At 32.6% G+C, this 20344-nt stretch overlaps 1 protein-coding gene and 1 long non-coding RNA gene across 3 annotated transcripts in view; one reads left to right on the forward strand and one right to left on the reverse strand.

Moving 5' to 3' along the window:
- The window catches only part of LOC143071315 (zwei Ig domain protein zig-8-like), a 66181-nt gene that overhangs the window by 23715 nt on the left and 22122 nt on the right, over window positions 1-20344 (forward strand). The window lies entirely within an intron of this gene.
- LOC143071314 (uncharacterized) lies at window positions 6963-9023 on the reverse strand. Its single transcript, XR_012976862.1, has 3 exons — window positions 8397-9023; window positions 7921-8022; window positions 6963-7438 (listed from the first exon to the last, which is right to left on the reverse strand). It is a non-coding gene; the product is annotated as an uncharacterized LOC143071314 (long non-coding RNA).

Here is a 20344-nt window from a genome sequence, read left to right on the forward strand (position 1 = left end):
GTGTTTCGTCCTAGATTTTGGAGTTCTCTGAGCATGGAAATGTAATTTTCTTGTGAACTCATATTCTGGTTTATTTTCTTTTGGCAAATGATGCAAATAAAAGAAACCGTGCATATAATACAAAGAAACAATACGTTATTTTTGTATCTTTTCCGAGATCATTTGCTATAGACACATCACTTTCAGCGCCAACCCCTATAAAATGAACATTTTAATTCATATTTAATGTGTGATATTCGGTCATTAATATGTTGTTATTGGTGTGTGGTATGGTCGTTAGGGAAATGGCTCAGAACCTTGTTATGGATTCTTATTTTTATATTTTGAGACGTATGATGAGTAAAACCGACATATAATTCTACAAGACAAGTTTATCATCTGCGAAATAACAATCCACAGTATTGAAATGTCTAGTAATCACGACATACTAGAATATACATTGAAAATAGAAATATATCTTCTCTTTTGTACCTTGTATTATTGCTTCAGAGCAGAACTTTCCCTCTTTAATTAATTCTCAATATTATTTATTAATACATTTATTTGCTTTGTAGGCGCTATGCCCTAGTATATTATGTATAAAAGAATAATTTAATAGCTTTGAATTGCATACTATTGAATAATTGATTATTAATCGTAACTAATGCAATTCCTTTTTGGATCTCTACAAGTTCATTTTATACCAATTGTTTTGATAATCTCGTTTATTATGCTATTAGTCATTTCAATGCAATACAGATTGTAAAAGTACAAATTTGTTATGTCATTTATAAAAAAAAAATTGAAACACTTCTGATAAATTCCGACGGCGTATAGGATGTTTGCAATGACGATACAGATTTTAGATTACTTTTTTTGTCTTTTCTAAAATATTCAAAACTGGCAATGGATACTTATAGATACTATGAAAAGTAACCATTTGTGCTGTAGTTAAAATATCATTAGGTGGGAACAAAGTGAAATAGACTGAAATTAAGTTCCCCTGAGTATATTCTCTTTGTTTGATTTTGTTTCCAGATATATATTCTTAGTATGTCTTGTCATTCAGCACTACAATGTCATTTTGTTCGCTTGTAATATGTTTAAGTCGCATAGTCATAAAAATTGGGAGAAAATGTTATTTTATAATGAGTGCCGTTCGTTTCAACTAATTAAATTTATGTCTTGTGTACATCAGGTATCAGCGTCTTTGTGTAAATTAAACTTAATTTAACTTTTTAATTAAACAATTTATGGTAAGCTATTGAGGTGGTCTTCTCTATTGATAAATAAAACTATACATTTTGTAGCTTAAAAACGTAAAAACAAATCGACCCTTTTAAGTTGACGCAAAATCTAATATGACTGTGCGTTTTGTAACTGCTTTATTGTTTCAATGCTTAAAGGGTGTCTATGGTACAAATGAATGCTTGTCAATTATCATGTTAACTATTGTTTTATAAACACTGTGTGTTTACTTTTACGACTATATACGTCTTTCTGGCAGTACTCTGTATCTTTCATGAAACTTCGTATGTATATTCCTTTTACTTCGGATTCGTTTTAGTGCTAACGTTTTATGTATTATATGAGACAATATCTGAAAAAGTCTAATTTCCATGTTCCATCTTTCACCAGCAATTATATTTTTATTCAGGCATTATTTTGGAAAATTTTAAGTTTCAGTATTAACTACAGTATATAATGCACCAACTATTGCCAATTAAACACTTTTTCTTATATTTCTTAAAATAAAATATTATAATTTAGATATACAACCCCACCCCCTCCCCCAAAACAAATCATGTTGTCCGGTGTTTTTGACAACTAAATCATTCAAAGAATATATAATTTAAGTAAACAGGCTTCCAATTTTCACAAATATGATAGATTATTTAGAAGACTTGTCACTTATCTGTCTGATTTTGTTATAACTAAAGCAACTTTTTGTTTTTCTATGTTGTTATTTTATGCTGTTGTTTCGGAAAAAGGGAGAAGGTTTGGATCCATTAAAACGTTTAATCCCGCTGCAAATGTTTGCACCTGTCATAAGTCAGAAATCTGATGTACAGTAGTTGTCGATTGTTTATGTAATTTATACGTGTTTCTTTTTCTTGTTTTTTTTTATTTAAATAGATTAGACCGTTGGTTTTCCCGTTTGAATAGTTTTACACTAGTAATTTTGGGACCCTTTATAGCTTGTTGTTCGGTGTGAGCCAAGGCTCCGTGTTGATGACCGTACATTGACCTATAATGGTTAACTTTTTTTAAATTGTTATTTGGATGGAGAGTTGTCTCATTGGCACTCCCACCACATCTTCCTATATCTATTATAAAATTTTGCAATGTTAAGGGTCTTTTAAATGTTGTCCCAAGGGGTAACTTCCCTCCTGTTATCACTGGTTTATTTCACCTGTGGAGATGTTTGAAAGACCAATATTTTATTTCTTGTAATGCAATGAGAAGAGCATCATTTCCTGAATGTATGACTACATATGTATAGGTGAATGGCAGCCAGTTTGAAAAATCCGAACTCCCAAAGATCAGAAATTATAGAAAAAAAAAATTTGTTGTTCTCTTCTGTTACAATCTTTTGTTGTTCAAGATCATTTGATGACCTCTGGATAATCTGTTTTAAAATATTTGTGGTGTTTGGTGTTCAACTCATTTATATGTGCTCCACATCTCTTTCTATTCATTTAACTTTTCATATGTCACGTACCTTAGCTCGTAAACGAAAAGGACGCAACCTTTTTTTAATTGACCATTGAAAAAGTCCAGTCATCATTTATAACGAAGGATTTTAGATTAAACCAATTCAAATGGATAAATCTGTTGACACTGGCTATTCAGGGTAATTCTTTGTACTGTATAATCTTTCCTGATCTATTCTTCAGACATTCAGTAAGAATTAAATTAAATCTTCACTTTATATGGTCATTCACATTGTTTCTTTTAAAAAACTAATGCACATGTGATGTAAATGACACCGTGTTAATAATTCCACGTATACAATTCTACTAAGTAATTCCTAAATTGTCTTGTTCATCATGCTATACAATTACATAGAAATTGGAATTTCAACAGACTTAATACCAGCAGAAAAAAAACTTAGATAACAAACTAATTTGGTCTTCCCTTTTCCAATTTCATTTTTTTCTACTGTTAAATTACATTTATGAAAGATTTATATATAATTTACACTCCTTGTATAGAATTGATTTATACTATTTAGTATTAAAACAAAACCATCTTGAAACGATTTTTCAAAAGGACATTGGTTAATTTGCGAGTTGATTAATGATCACAGCTACAATTATAAACTTCTCGCGAGATTTGCTGAATTCCGACTTCAAGATGTGAAGATTAATGTCTTCATTAAATAATAATATCTTCTGGATGATTGAAGAAACTTTAGTTGTCTGATATTACAAAGTAAGAAAATCTACGACTCCAAGCATACACTGTTGGAAGGATACATCCAATTAACTTCAAGGGAACTACTAGTACAATATATGTCATTCCACTTAAACCGTCATCGGGAGGGGAGAGGGGCGCAGGTGGTCCTTAAACTAATGTTAGATGTTATCTAGAAAATAGTAACTCCGCCACATTATGTACATGTATGTGCCTGTCCTAAGTCAGGACCATGCAATTCAGTGGTTGTCGTTTGTTACTGTATATCATATTTGTGTTTCGTTCAATGTATTTTTTCATTAATCAGGCGTTAGTTTCCTCATTTGAATTGCTTTACATTTGTCATTTCGCGGCCTTTTACAGCTGACTATGCCGTAAATAGTTATCAAAGGTACCAGGATTATAATTTTTACGCCAGACGCGCGTTTCGTCTACATAAGACTCATCAGTGACGCTCATATCAAAATATTTATAAAGCCAAACAAGTACAAAGTTGAAGAGCATTGAGGATCCCAAATTCCAAAAAGTTGTGCCAAATACGGCTAAGGTAATCTATGCCTGGAATAAGAAAATCCTTAGTTTTTAGTGTTTTGCTCATTGTTAAAGACCGTACAGTGACCTAATGTTATAAGAGTTGTCTCATTGGTAATTATACCACATTTTGTTATTTTTATATTTACTTTCACCATATTTTACGGGACGTCGAACGGGACTCTTGTGGTTTTGTACTCGAAATTCAATTTTGTACGGACAAAAGAGAGTTTTGTTCGACAAAATGAGTTCAGTATAACAAAATTTGTAGTATTCTACAAATTTAAATTTTGTCATAAAAAATTATCTTTCAGTAGACAAAAGTTACGTTTGTGATGACAAAATTCATTTTTGTATTACAGACTTGACTTTTGTTACCTAATTTGAAAATTTGAAAATTTGGCGACAAAAGTCAATTTTATATGCAAATTAGTTTAGTTTGGATTCTGTCAACTAATTTGCATACAAAATTGACTTTTGTGAGACAAAATCAAAAAAGTCAATTTTGTCGTCACAAATTGAATTTTGTCGACACAAAATTGACTTTTGTTAGACATGATTGAATTCTGTGAGACAAAATTGACTTCTGTGAGACAAAATTGACAAACTTAAATTTTTTCTCACAAAATTGAATCTTGTCTCACACAATTGACTTTTGTGTCTGAATTTCCATCCCAGGTAACAAAAGTCAATTTTGTATGCATATAAGTTCATATTTGCATACCTTTTTGACAAAATTGACTTTTGTCATGACAAAAATGAAAATGAATTTTTCTCAGGACAAAAATGAATTTTGTCTACAAAAATGATTTTTTTCATTACAAAATTGAAGTTCTCATAAAACAAGTCTGGCCCCATATTCACAAAACTATCGTAACTCTACGACTGTCGTAAGGTAAGGTTTACGATATCGTAAGTTGTAACTTGTATTCATGAAAGAAACTTACGATGCGAGATGTTGTAAATATTGTTATAGACTTACGACTGCTCGAGGCATGTCATAAGTTGCAAAGTTACTATCGCAAATATGGCGGCAGCGCTAATGTTGAGAGAAAATGATAGATTTTTTAGACGAGAACGAGTATTTCTAGATAGATCTAACCCCCTAGATAGGCCTGATGACTTTTTATTGAGGGCATACAGATTTCCGAGGCATAAAATAATTGAGCTGTGCAATGAACTAAGACCAGATTTAGAGAAGGCAACTCTTAGGTCTCATAGTATTCCTGTACATGTGGAACTGCAAGTTTTGTCTGCTTTACGTTTCTATGCAAGTGGTCGTTTCCAGAATGTCATTGGGGATGTATTTGGATTGAGCCAACCAAGTATCAGCAGATGTATAAGTGATGTTACAGACGCTTTAGTCAGAAGGATAAATCAGTACATAAAGTTCCCAGATGAAGCCGAAAGAAGAACGAATAAAAGTGACTTTTACAAGATAGCGCATTTTCCGAATGTAGTGGGTGTCATTGATGGTACTCATATACCTATCAAGGCGCCCAATGACAATGAATATCAGTATGTAAACAGAAAGAATTTTCATTCAATAAACGTTCAGTGTATATGTGATGCCAACTTCAAAATTATCAACGCTGTCTTCAGGTGGCCCGGCAGTACACATGATTCCTATATCTGGAATAACTCACAAATTTGCAGGCAGTTTGAAGAAGGTGACATAGCTAATGGCTGGCTCGTAGGTAAATCAATATTATATTAGAAAACTAGACTAAGTACTTAAATCTCGATAACAACAATTGTCCCAACACTCTTGGCCCATGAAAATTAACATTATTTTTATAATAATTTCCTGTTTATTGGAAGATCTTTTTTTATTCTGTTTGAGTTAAGGTTACATTTTTAGAAAACCCTTCCGGAGCACCTGAGATCAACCTAAGTTTTTGGTGGGGTTCTTGTTGCCAATTCTTTAGTTTTTCTATATTGTGTCTTGTGTACTATGGTTTGCCTTCCCATGTTTATACGGGTATGGTGACATATCTTCCTGTTGATTGTTTCATAATGATAGAGCACGTAAAAAAAGCTTGGTTTACATTTGTTACACATTAACGTGTTCTCGTATTGAATATGCATTTAGTTTGACGCAGAACATTACACAAGTAGCAGATTCAGGTGCCTGAGTGAGTGTAATCTCTTTTTGTTTGTACGTTAAACCAGTAGCAGATTCAGGTGGCTGAGCGAGTGTAATCTCTTTTTGTTTGTACGTTAAACCAGTAGCAGATTCAGGTGGCTGAGTGAGTGTAATCTCTTTTTGTTTGTGTGTATCTCCTTTATTCACAATAAAATCGATGACAAAAAAAATATAAACCCACACTCGGCAAGTGACTGGTTTTGAAATAATTATTTTTGTTGATTTACAGGTAACAGTGGTTACGCTTTAAAACCTTGGATGTTAGTTCCATATATGCCTCTACGCCAGCTGAAGAGGAGTTTAATAGAAGACATTGCCGAACAAGGGTGATCATTGAGCAGCTGTTCGGAATCGTAAAATCTCGCTTTAGATGTGTTCACAAAACAGGGGGATGCCTGTGTTATGTTCCAGCAAAATGTTGCAGAATAATTGCAGCTGTATTTATTTTGCACAACATATGTGTGGATAATAAGATACCATGTCTTGAAAATGACAATGTACCAGATGAACACAATGACCTAAATCCGCCATTGAACGAAGGTGTAGTATGTGGTAACGGACAACAGGTCAGAAGAAATCTCGCCGCTCAGTTCGTTTGAAAAAATGAACAGCAATAAAAAAGATAAATTTACTTCAAATACTTTTTCACTATTTTAGTTTTCACACTCACCAAGAAACAGCTTTCTCAGAACAAAAAAATATGATTAAGATTTTTTTTACATTTGCAGGTAACTCATCATGGAACCAGATTGAGAGTTAAATGGGGATAATAGATTAAAGTTCTGTTGACTTAGTTGTTTGTCCTCTTAGGAGATAACTGTATTGTATTTTAAGCTCCGACGGCATCAATTGGGGATTTGATGGTCGCAAATTAAGTTTACTGGCGACGCGTTAGCGGAGACAGTAAACGGGTATTTGCGACCATCAAATCCCCAATTGATGCCGTCGGAGCTTAAAATACAATATTGTTATCTCCATTCTAATGAAACTGACAGAACACAACGTTAAAACACGTAATTAAAATCTGTCATATGTCGTCTGCGCTTGCGCGTACGTCCCATAGCATCAATTGTCAATTGATGCCATGTAAAAAAGTGACGTTATCCCAATCAAAATGAACTTTACAAACGTTGTTGCATTGGAATTCTAATTTGAACCTCTTGGTTTCAATTTCCAAACGACTTTTCTCTATGTCAAGTCTATCTTGCTCTACTTGCAGTCTCCTTTTCTCGACAAAGAGCCGTTCCGTTTCAATAATCATTTTTTCCTTTTCCACTACAAGCAGCTCTTCATTAACACTTTTCCCTACTGTTACCGATCTTTTTCCTTTTGATGAGGTGGCTGTTGCACTGGAACAACTACTCACTGCAATTGAAAATTATCAATGAACATATTTTTAGATGAGAAAGAACAAAATTAAGACACACAAAAAAAAAACAACAATAAATATGAACTAAATGAGAGACACTATACATTAGTATTTTTAGAAACCTAAAAACATAGGCTAATGGTTCTTTGTAAACTTCATCTTAATCATTGATCAATTTTATACAGTGAAAGCTATACTCACAGGCGCTGGAGTACAGACATCCTTTAACATTTATGTGTGGTTGATTTCTCATTGTTATATCTTTATTTGTGATTTTGTATGTGAATTAAAATTGAACGAAGTCTTGGGGTAATTTCAATACCATTATTATTTTGTCAACTGTGGCATATTTAAATTGACCATATAAATGATTGGGAATATATTTATCTAAAACTGAAGGAAAATGCGTTTTTATAAAACATAAACCTACTTCACCAATTGAAAGTGTGTAGCTATAATTACAAATTATGGAACTGACCTGGCTTAGCTGGTATATATGTTATCTTTGGGCTTTCATTGTTGTTTATAGTAACGGTCTCCTCAGGAAATGCAATTTGGTGTACACAGGAAACGGCAGTGTCTGTTAAAAAATAAGATCATTATCATATTAAAAAAAATCTCTTTGGATGACTCGAGGATGATAATGTAATATAATAATAAAGTTTATTGTTTTCTATTTGGTATTAAATTTATATATAAAGATCCATGTTGTTACATCTTTCTCAATTTGTCAACCGTTAATGACAGTCAATGAAGTTTAAGAACATCAGTTGTTCTACCTGTTAAAGGCAGATGCGTTTTGTTAAATATACTTTTGCTAAAAGATTTAAAATTTGTATTTGTTAATCCAAAACCAGCTCGCTTCTGATTTTGAAATAATAGGAAAGTTGAATAAATTAATAAGAAGAAAGTGTCCGAGAGGAATGTTAAACCATTGTAATAAACGTATCTCACCTCCTCTTTCATTTACATTCGGTAAATCTGTCGTTTCTATCCCGCCACTAATACCATTGATTGCTGTTGGTCCAAGTATTCCCAAGACAACACGCTCTGTCTCATCCGGGTCATTACTCAAGTCAACTGGGCCGCCTCCAGTTTTGTTCAGTGATCTCTTATGTTGGGAATTCTTTTTCTTTGTTTCGCTTTTAATATATGTCCACTTTCTTTTTATTTCTTCTTTTGATCTTTTAACTTGTGACACTGCGTTTACTTCCTCAACAATCTGTTGCCATCCGCGTTCTTTTGCTAGATGAGTGTCAGTGTTGTTGAAGCTGGAAAATAGCAATTTTTGTCTTTGATGTATACCGTCCGTTAATGCCTTCAGTTCGTCCTTCATAAAATTTGGCCTTCTTGGCGTTGACATGTTGTTGGGTTTTGACGGTTCGAATTGACGTAATGAATGACGTCATACATTTTTTCTTCTGACGTCGAAGAAACAGGAGTCTCCCGTCTCCCGCCGTTTCCTTTTCAATTTTAACTCTAAACGGACAAACCAATGTTTTAAAACGCTAACGGTCTATTTTTTTCTAAAATAAGATGCACATTCTTGAAAACTGACGCATGTTAGAACAATTTGTTTAAAGTAAATCTTCATTTAACTAATTGTTTGAATACAACAAAATTTTCCATCATTTATCAAAATAACAATAGCAACTTATTTCAGAACGTCTTTTATATATATATATCAGACGTACTTATAAATATAATTATTTTCTGTGACTGTATCTTACATTAAGTTGTATGATCCTTTACTATATATAATTGAGCTGATCTATAACAATAACATCTCCATGCCTTATATTATTATGTACTGTAGTACATGGCTAGATTAAAACGGACGAGGAAAGGTAACACACGGCCACTGAAAGCTTTATTATTGTAGAGCCCAGGTGGTCGTGTGGTCTAGCGGGACGGCTGCAGTGCAGGCGATTTGGTGTCACGATATCACAGTAGCATGGGTTCGAATCCCGGCGAGGGAAGAACAAAATATTTGCGAAATTTACAGATCTAACATTGTTGGGTTGATGTTTAGACGAGTTGTATTTAAGGAATGACTGTAATATTTTTTCTGTCTATGAATAAATAACATAAAAAATAACGCGCGAAATATTACAGTCATTTCTTATAATTTAATTCTAAATTCCATTTTAAACCGTAGAAAACCATGAAAAACGTTGATGACGTCAGGGTCACATGACTAAATTATGTCTATGGGCTCATATCAAAATAACGTCAGCCAATCAGACGACGCGTTACATCAATAATTAAATTATATATATATATATATAAAGAAATAAATATTCAACTCTAGTACGAAAGGTTATACACCAACGAGCAGACAATTTTTAAATTGATGTTTATGATTTAAAATGATCAGAAGTCACTGACTGTATCACCCATCGTGTAAATCTCTAAATTCACGGATAGATAAGGTTAACAATCCGATAATAAACTTTCAATGGTATTTTTTAACGCCATGTAAAATCAGAAACAAAAGCAATTTAGCAATGTTGCGTTAATTTTTGAAAAAAATTATGCTGGATATAATAAAATGATCATTAAATAGGTGGCAAGGACTAATTGAGGCAGCACAAGCTGAAACAATCATACAATTAAATCACATCAAATAATCTTGTTGTTCTCTATATTTTTTTAAACTTGAAATGTCATACTTTAATGTTAAAATTTTTACTTTTACATTATATTGACTTCGAATCAAATTTCTCTGATATCTAGGCGATTTTTTTTTTATAGTAATACATAAAAATAGTCGATATTTATGACGAACACGAACAGATTGAGATTTCGCACTCGAGATATATATTTTTAATGTTATTTAATAGAGTTTCAAATGTTTTTTTCTCTCGTTTAAATCACTTAGTTTAACGTGCATTTTAGTTTGTTTTGTAAATATTTACATGCGTATATATTTATTGCAAGAAATATATCTGAAACGGATGAAATTGCACACGCAGCTGCAGCTTTCGTTTAACAATATCATTGAAGATAACACATGTAGAAATAACTTTAACATTTGAATATGTCTAAAATAACTAGAGATTGTTGTTGTCTTGTTATATGTATCAACCAATTTGAACAGGATAAATTATAAGGCGCATACTTTCTAAGCATAAACTATCCAAAGAAGGCAAAGATATGTATTTGTTGGGTAATAAAAATAAGAAGGCGTAGATAAATCCCGTTCTAGATACAGAGAGCGAAAGCACGTCAACAGTAATAAAAATACCAAGAAAATATCAAAAATTTAATAGACGTCCGAAAAATACATTTTTATTTGAGGTAATTTCAAATATGGTACAATATTTTGAAAAATTATGATGGTCTGCATGCTTTACAACACACAGTACCTCATAACAGACATATGACCCTGAACCTCAGATTGTGTTATCTTCTTGTGAATCAAAACAGTCGGGTTTTGACACATAGGTATCAGCATTTCAGACAAATGGAAACTGGATGTAGATATAAGAAGATATGATATGAGTGCCAATGAAAAAAATCTCCATCACAGTCATAATTTAGAAATTTAAAGCCTTATAGGTCAAAGTACGGTCTTCAACACGGAGCCTTTATAGACTAGATCTGTCCACTTAACTTCAATGTCGATATCCAATCACAAGGGCTGTTTCTCTCAGTGAGACTGGATAATCAATCCAAAGAGACAGAGGAGATAACACATCAATTGGCTACTAAATTGAAAATGTCTCTGGCGCAACTTCGTGGATTGATCAACCGGACACGAGGGAAAGGGCATGCTCCAGATCCTGAACACGAAGATGAGGATTTCCTTTCAGGGTAATCATATTTTCTGTCGTTCTGGTTAAGAGTTTGAAAGTTCGTGGTCCATAAAGGTTGATGATGACGATGATGTTGAGGAAAGAGGGATGTACAGTCCGGGAACAGACACTTGTTTTATTCGCATAAAAAACAAGGCTTAGAAATGTCTTTGGTCAACAAATTAAATGTTGCTTTGAAAATAAGGCAAAATATTTTTTAATGGTAATGACCTAAACCTTAACATTAGTATTAATTTTGATACAATTTTGTTTAGCATGTTATATTTTTTAAGTACACCTATCAATGAAAGGGGACCATTAATATAAGATAAACCTTGTTTCCGAATCCGTTTGTAGGATGAAAATTTAAAGGTTCTGCATTTTTTTTTACTTATCTCTGTCCTGCCTTTTTATTTTTTACTCTGTCTGGTTCTGTGGTTTTTTTTTATTAGTCTATCTTGATTTTTTTGGCCAAGTTAATCGTCTTGTGTTTTTGTTTTACTCAAAACACCGGTCCTGCCTAACTTCATCCATTTTCGCATGTTGTCCGGTGTTTCATCTCAAGGAGGTCTTGTTTACTTCCAACTTTTCAGATTTTAGATATGGATTGAAATGATTTTTTTTTAGGTTCGCCATAGCAAATTGCGCCAATCTACAAAGAGGTGACCATCGGGTTTAAAATTACTGAAACTTACAGGCACTTTAATTGTTTTACAGTTTGAATGAAGCTAACCAAAGATATTACCTTTGTCTTCACACTCAAAATGATCGGCTATTATTAATACCAGTATTATACGCCCTATTGACAAAATATATTCAACTCCTTTGGATTAAATGTTCAAAACACTGACCTTCCACAACAAATTCCCACAATGAGCCCCTTTAATCTATATTTCATTTCGATTTTTATTGTCAATTTGATTTTGAATGGCCAAACTGTTTTAACTGGCAATATGAATTGATTCAATCTGAACCTGAGAAAGTTCGAATAAGAGTAAACATGAGTCAAGTTGATCCTTAATATCAAATAAATACCAACAAACACCATGCGTGAAATCATAAATCATAAACAGAAAACTCAGATGACCATGTCTTAAAAACAAAAGAGTGTAACGAAAAATAACACAGAAATTCGAAAATTGAGCAACACGAACCCCATGAATAAAACAGATGGTGCCCTGTCAGGAACAGGAGTTCATACTTCAGTGCTTTTTTTTTACTACATTTAAGATAACACTGAAAATTATTGAAATCGCTACCAAAATAAAAAGAATTCTTTTATATTTGAAATCAAACAAACGAAACTATTTATAATTATTGTTCAGGTATTGTAGGAGAACAAAAATCGGTATATGACTGACTATCTTGCTTTGTCTGTGCTAACTGGACGATATTAGAAAGATATACCTAGTTCATTGGTCATACTAAACGTTTGGTAGATTTTGTCAAGCTAAAACAAATACTGTGATACTGTTTTTCATGTAACAGAATTCTTCCGAAAATCACAATCAATAAAATAAGTCATTTAACAGTGTAAGCAAGAGAACGATGAAACTACTTAGCAATGGAGAGATTAGAAACCAATTTTTATCTGTTTTGTTTAAACCTATTCTATGGTATCAGAAAGTACCATTATTTCATTGACCCTCATGATAAATCAGGAATTAATTTCGCAAAAAAAAAAAATGCTTCAGTTAAAAAAGAAAAAAATACTCTTCATCGTCTTTTATAATACATGTAGTTCGATATGTTTGCTCGTCCTGTAGTTATTCCTTCAGCCGGATTTGCACGTGTTAGGTAGGAACATCTATATTAAAAAAATCGTTCATATGCTAGGAAGGAATATCAGGTTACATTTTGTCAAGCACCAGAAGAAGAGTAAACTAGTAATTAAATTGCAGCAAACTTAAATCGACGTTAAAGTGTATGATTCCAACGTTACGTTGCATTTTACGTTAGAACACATTTTCATGTATAACCAAAATTGAAATTTCTCAACTAGTTTTTCATCGATCTTTTTCAATTTTTTTACATTGAGTTGGCATTAGTATTTTCTGTATGATCAATAAGAAATCTGATAATTCATCATTTTTGCCATAAGGGTCGTTTTTGCTTGTCGGGCGTCATATATAAGATTAATCAGACAAACAGACTTTTCTCCTGACAGTGTTAACCATAGGCCTGGGATTCGGTACTCGATCGGTAAACCAAAATAAAACGGATACTCAAAATGCAACATTTTGTTAACTTATTAAGTTTTCTGTGTTATATGTTTCACATTAATTTCATATTCATGTTTCTTGACGATTGACGACAAATAAGTTTGCGCTACGTATTTTGAAACAAACTATAGCTTTGTATGCAATGTTTTGCTTGATATACTGGGAATTTTGAAAAAAGTACAATAGTAAATTCAATGCAGAAAATGACCCAATATTTATAGCACACCCAAAGTATTATACACCTATTAACTGGGTGTGAGAGTAATAGCAAGTATGTTGTCCCTGAGATACCAACTATTGCTGGAGGCAAAGCCGAGAGCAATAGTTAGTATGTGAAGGGACAACTAACTTGCTATTACCCGCACAACCAGTCATTAGATGTTTTATTATTTTTCTTATTTGCACATGGCGTCAGAACAACGTTTTATTTAACTATTTTGAATTTTAAAAGCCTGATAGAAAACAGTTGCATAATAGCCTTGATATTTGACCTCGACAAATAGCATTTCTTGAATACTTTAGGATAAAGTTTTTAAAAGAGTATCCGAAATGCATAGTTTATAAATCAAACAATCAAAATGTACAGCCGTGTTAAATTTCCTTTCAGTTTTTAAAGATTAGATGTCACTGAAATTTCTTTAAATGAAATATCTCAATACAAGATACTTATTCATATAATATAGGTATTGGAGTGACAAATTACACAATGATGACAATGAGTGCAAGCATGTTGTAGGAATTATTCAAAAATTAAGACATGAACATGACCGTGTTGATATCGATGATGAGTTTAATTTCATAAAATAATGAAACGTGGAAAAAATTTTAGCGCGAATTAAAATAATGTTACCAAATATTGTAACAAAGACTATTTTCATGATATTTCAGCTTTTTAGATATATTAACTATTTTAATCATTTTTTTTTCTCCGCTGTCATCCCCGTCTGCCTCTGGTTTTATGTTCTACATTGATTAAAAATCACGGTTCATTTTGTTTTGTTTTGATGCGTGATATTTCGTTTTGTTTTGTTTCGTTTTCGTTACAAAGTTTTGACATATTTCAAATTCAAATTATAATTTGATTTTAAATCGGGCACTTGCTGACTAAAATCCTCCTCTGTTACGTAAAATGATTGTTCTGTTGATTTACGACATTAGCAACTGCGAGAAACTTGCAACAGTACTACGACAACGTTTGAGAATACAAATTACGACATATCGTATGCATGTCGTATATTTACGATAAATAATTACGATACGACATGTTGTATCTTATCTTTAGTGAATACGGGGCCTGTATCACATAGTTTTGTAAGACAAAAATGATTTTGTTATGACAGAATTGAATTTTGCACAAAACCACAAGAGTCCCATTCGGCGCCCCGTATATTTGTCGTTAATTTGCTGTGTTGAGTCATTTATAGTTCACACTATCAATACCATAACATTTCAACTGGAAATATTCAAAACCATACAAATGGTGTTCCCAACTCAACAGCGCCCCATCTGATCAAGACGACGAATTAAAAAAGTCAAGTGAGGAAATCGAACTTAAACTGCTAATAATATTTATGAAATTGACAATTTGGTAGTGAATCCCAATCCTGCAATGATTTATTTATTTAGAAGTACAAAATATTTAGTTATTTTGCCAAATTCAATCAACAGTTAATATATTTGAGAAGACATTGGGTTATGTAATTTATCGCCGGTATTTGCATTTATGTGTTTTATAATCTGTTCCTAGACATGCAACAAAGTTATCTAACAAAGACATTGTCATGCAGAAAGCTTTACTAATCTAAGTGATTGCGCAAGAATGAATTAACCGTACATCACTGCTACGGGCTTTAATCGTAAGTTTTATTTAATACCAAACATTTCTTTCATTATTTACAAAAGAATTAAATTTACGCAAAGAAATGCCAATTAAAATATTTGAGAGGTTTCTGTTAAATTACAGAAAATCCAAAGGGAAATTACAAGCAGTAGGCAAAATGCATTCTTTGATTAGGTCTTTAATGTTTCCCCAATACGCAATCACTGTCATTCACTGTAAAATTATAGCAATCAAAATTTGACTTAAACTGACAGTGAAAATAAAATGGAGACAGATGAGGATCATAAAGGGAGAAAACTCTCATTTACATTAATTGAAAAGGATTGGAACTGTGGAAACATGTTTAAGGAAACAATGAAATGCTAGATTGCTATTTTTCTTTGCAATTGGTATAAAGAGATATTCCCGTAATCACGATCAAATAGGTATTTAGATGAGGTGTATAAAAACAAAGCGCGTTCCATCAATAATTGTTAAGTTTTATCATCCTCGTATTATTTATTTAGCTAATAAGTGTCTTAACGTAGGATTTAAAAATCAGACAACACAAACGAAGCAGATTATTTTCTTAAAATTAAATAAAAATAACAGAAAGTATCCCCCATTAACTTAGCCGACCTACAAAAAATGTCTGTCCCGTTCAGACCTCTTTCAGTGTTACCTCTTGGTTATGCTTTCACTTTTGATTAGTGAGCTTAACATACATTTGAAATGTACTTTGTATGTAATGATATATCGCACAAGAGTTCAGATGAAATACAAGCATACTTACAAACGTATATATAAAGCTCAGTTGTAATAAGACATCGTAATAGCGAAACAAACAAATTTAAAGATGATTATAAGGTTTACAAAGAAGTCCTCTTTAATGTATGTTATAAAAATTATGAATTGATTTCATCGTTGCTGATGAGCTCCCAAAATGTTATTTGAATTAAAAAAAAAGTTTTTTTTTTAGAAGCAAATTAATTCATCTTGATTAGATATAAAAATCTGCGGGAAATCATTAAAGACTATATTGCTCCTGTTTTTTGGAGTGATCAGATTCATATATATGGGAAAATCATTTTTTCTCATCTATGGTAATATCTATAATACTAAGATAACGAGGTCCAATTTGTCAGCCGTCATGGGGTAAAAACGACAATTCAAAGAATTCAACTTTATATATAGCTAATATTGGACAATGGTGTAGATTAAAAATTACAACACTCCAGATCCTTTTGTTTTCCCCATAAATAATATTGCCAATAATTAACAAGTTCCGGTTCAAATCCGATACCGATACCAATAGCATATGTCACCTATTACCTATTACCTTATCTGTACGTTCCGCATCTGACAGGCGCACCACCAAACCGCGTATTTAGGATTTTGCTATATACACAGGTCGTAATCACAGGGTTGACACTACTAAATTCAATCATTGTCAAATTGTTCCCTATTGTAGTATTTTAATCAGTAAGACTAGTCTTTCTAAGATGACAACACGAATACTAAAAATAAGGTGTATAGGTACAGTTTTTTGTTAGCGGGCATGACGTAAAACAGCGAATTAAAGAATTCAACTTTATTTATAACTAGTATAGGACAATGATGTTGATCAAAACATACACCATTCCATGACCTTTTGTTTTCCAAATAATTAATATTACAAATTATAATTGATAAGTTCCAGGTCCAAGCAGAGAAAACTGTGTATCTTATAATCGGCATGACTTTATCAGATGACAACACTAATACCTTTAATTCAGTCATGAATCCGCGATATCACAGGTTTGTTCTAGTTAACATATAAAATCCCGAAAAATAGAAAACCGGAAATTTTATCGCTACAAGGCTGTTGAAGGTGATGTAGGACAATAGTATATAGACCCAAATCGACCCCTCTACAACATCAAGAAACATGTACGTCTTTAAAAAAAGGGTAATTCACTAATTGCAACTGTGTGTCTCCTAATTTTAATGGCAGATGTTGAACAGCCAAAACAAAAAAAGACAGACAGCATTTTTTTCTTTATAATTTATTCATACTTCTTCATTCCCCCACCCAAACAATAAGCAACGTTTATTAAAATTCAAATACTTTAATGACCTTGAACAACCTTAATATCTGTAAATATATAGTTCTCCCTGAATAAGCATATACTATTTGTTACTGGACGTTAAAAACAAAATTCAAAAAAGCAATGAACTTATATTGATGTAAGGCAGTTGACATTTTTAATGTTAAAAACTTTTGAATAATATCAAATTTAGTTAAAGGTCTTATTTTCTATACCAGTAACGTTTTGCTGACATTTGATTGCAAATTTCGCTTAAATTAAAAATAATTGTGTGTTTTAGAGCCTTAGAGAATAGAAGTTCTATATTCCTAACGTCACGGAAAAGCATTTATGTTTTTGTGAGTGAGAGAGAAAACCACAGAACTTCGTCAGTTTTCAAATACATTCAAATTGATTTTGAACACAAAAATAAAGAGAACGTGCAAGTACCAATACAAATAATTCACCACAATAATTATTTGATTTACCTAAAAGTGTGGTACTTGCATGTGCTCATTACATCCTACTGATATTTTACGATTAAAATCCTTTCAAATATGTGCCAAAAGAATTTTCTCAATTTTGATTTCTGTTGTTGTTGAACAGTTGGAATTATGCTTTCTTTCAACTGTAAAATTTCCGTATAGTTTACATTAATTTATCAAAACACTAACAGTAAAACTGTGCACGTACATAAAATAATTATCAGCTAAGATCATATGATTGTGTAGTACTTTAAAATTTACGACAGAACAGGCCATTAGCGCACATTCTCCTTTAGTATGTATACAAACATTTTTCTTTGCTCTTAGAAAGATAACTCAAATAGACGCTAAACTTATATAATATGTACCACAGTTTACAATTTGAATATTAGATATAATATAATATTATATAACTTTCAACTTCCCAAAGGACAGTTTATGTTTGAATCTGATTGTATTGTGGTATTGGCTTTTTGGTAGTAAAATATCTCCTTATATGATCTTCTGTATGCCCGCGTCACACTGTCCCGATTTTTACGCCGATGGCAACACGATTATGGAAATTTTCAAAATCGGGACTGATCGTATCCAGATCGGGCTATTCGTAGTGCCATCTTTAACCATCGTAGAACCATCGGCCACTTTTTCTAGCCTTCGGGGACAACTTCGGGAAGGGTTCTAAATTTTTTAACATGTTAAAAAATCCCCGAAGGTGCGACCGATGTTTAGGGTTCGTATTGAGTTCGTATCACCATCCTCACCATCGCAATGTCACCGGGAATGCATCTTTGAACATCGTATTGCATTCGTGTTTCCATCGTTTCCATCGGGCAGTTTTGACATTACGATGTCTACACGAATGAATCACGAAGCTAACCGAAGGTCTTACGATGGCAACACGACTTCGTGAAGACCTCGTAATCCCGTCGTGATGCCATCGAATAAAAGTACGAAGGTGACAAGATGGAACTACGACGGCAATAAATCCAGCTAAATGTAAGTTAATTTTCGCGCTTAAAAGTGCCATGCGCGATATGCACTGGTCAGTCTAATACGACAGTTAAGAAAGACGTTCACAAAACATGGACCTCATATCATATGATTCTATGAGAACTAGAAAGGCGACAGCGTTGTTTCTATTAATTCAAACGGAACAAGAAGAGCAGGTATTACAGGCTCAGGATTTACTTTTACAAATGAAACATTATTTTTTGTCAATTTTTCATATCAAATAACATAATAAAAATCATAAACGCGCCTCGTATACCAACACTGCAGGTACACGTATATAGGGAAACCAACTTTTTCTTCATTATTCTGATTTTTTATGTATCGTCTGAGTTGTTGTTACACGAATGTTTACTCCATAAACATTTTGTTTTCTATATGTCATATTTTGCCGCATTTTTTGCTTTCCCCACATCCTTCCTTTAGTCTATATTATTATGATATTCTCCTGGAAAGAGCTCTTTTTAGATAAAAGGGATCAACGAACCCATTACCTTACGTTTAAGATAGATCAGTAAACATTGGCATAATTATGAGTAATTATTCAGACTAATGCACACATTTTACAGTTCAAACAAGGCAATGCCGAGCGTGGCCTCCCCTCGTATGTAACATATTGGGGACAAATATGGACACTACATAATGATACATGATACATAAACTATTTTTTTTAGAAATCAACCAAATTATTCAGTAACTGGAAATACCCACGGTCTTCCGTCTTATGATTAAATCAAAAATTAAATGTACAATATAATGTAAAATATTCAATATTGATCAAACAATTTAAAACGCGTGATGCCTTCGGCATATAATTTAAATGCATCGTAAGCTGTACACGACGTCTTTTAGACATCGTATGGCCATCGCGCCATCATCGTAATCCATCGTGTAGCCTTCGTGATCCATCTTGTAGGCTTCGGCTGAGATATGAAGCTTAAATATCGTCTTCGGTTAACCTTCGTATGTCCATCTTTTGCTATCGTATATACTTTCGGCACCCTCGTATAGACTTCGTTATTCATCGTACTTGCTTCGGTCACTTTTGGGTATTTTAACGAGATCGGGACCAACTTCGTACGAACTTACAATTTTTGCATTCTGGTGTCCATCGTATATAAAAATCGGGACAGTGTGACGCGGGCAGTATACGTAACAAATGATGCTAACAATTTCTCTGTTTAATACATCATTTAAATATGTCTGAAATGAAGAATTGTCCAGATGATAACCAATATATTCTACAAAGGAGGGTCCTAATGGTTTTAATTCATTTCTATATTGAATTTCTTAAATATTTTGTGGCCATTACTCTCTATTCTTTATTTTGTCCCATTATTCTTTATGTATAACCATCTCATTAATTATTTTCTATTCTTCTTATTTTCCCCATTATTCTTTATGTATAACCATCTCATTAATTATTTTCTATTCTTCTTATTTTCCCCATTATTCTTTATGTATAACCATCTCATTAATTATTTTCTATTCTTCTTATTTTCCCC

Source organism: Mytilus galloprovincialis, chromosome 4 (assembly GCF_965363235.1).
Source record: "Mytilus galloprovincialis chromosome 4, xbMytGall1.hap1.1, whole genome shotgun sequence".
NCBI classification, from domain to species: Eukaryota; Metazoa; Mollusca; class Bivalvia; order Mytilida; family Mytilidae; genus Mytilus; species Mytilus galloprovincialis.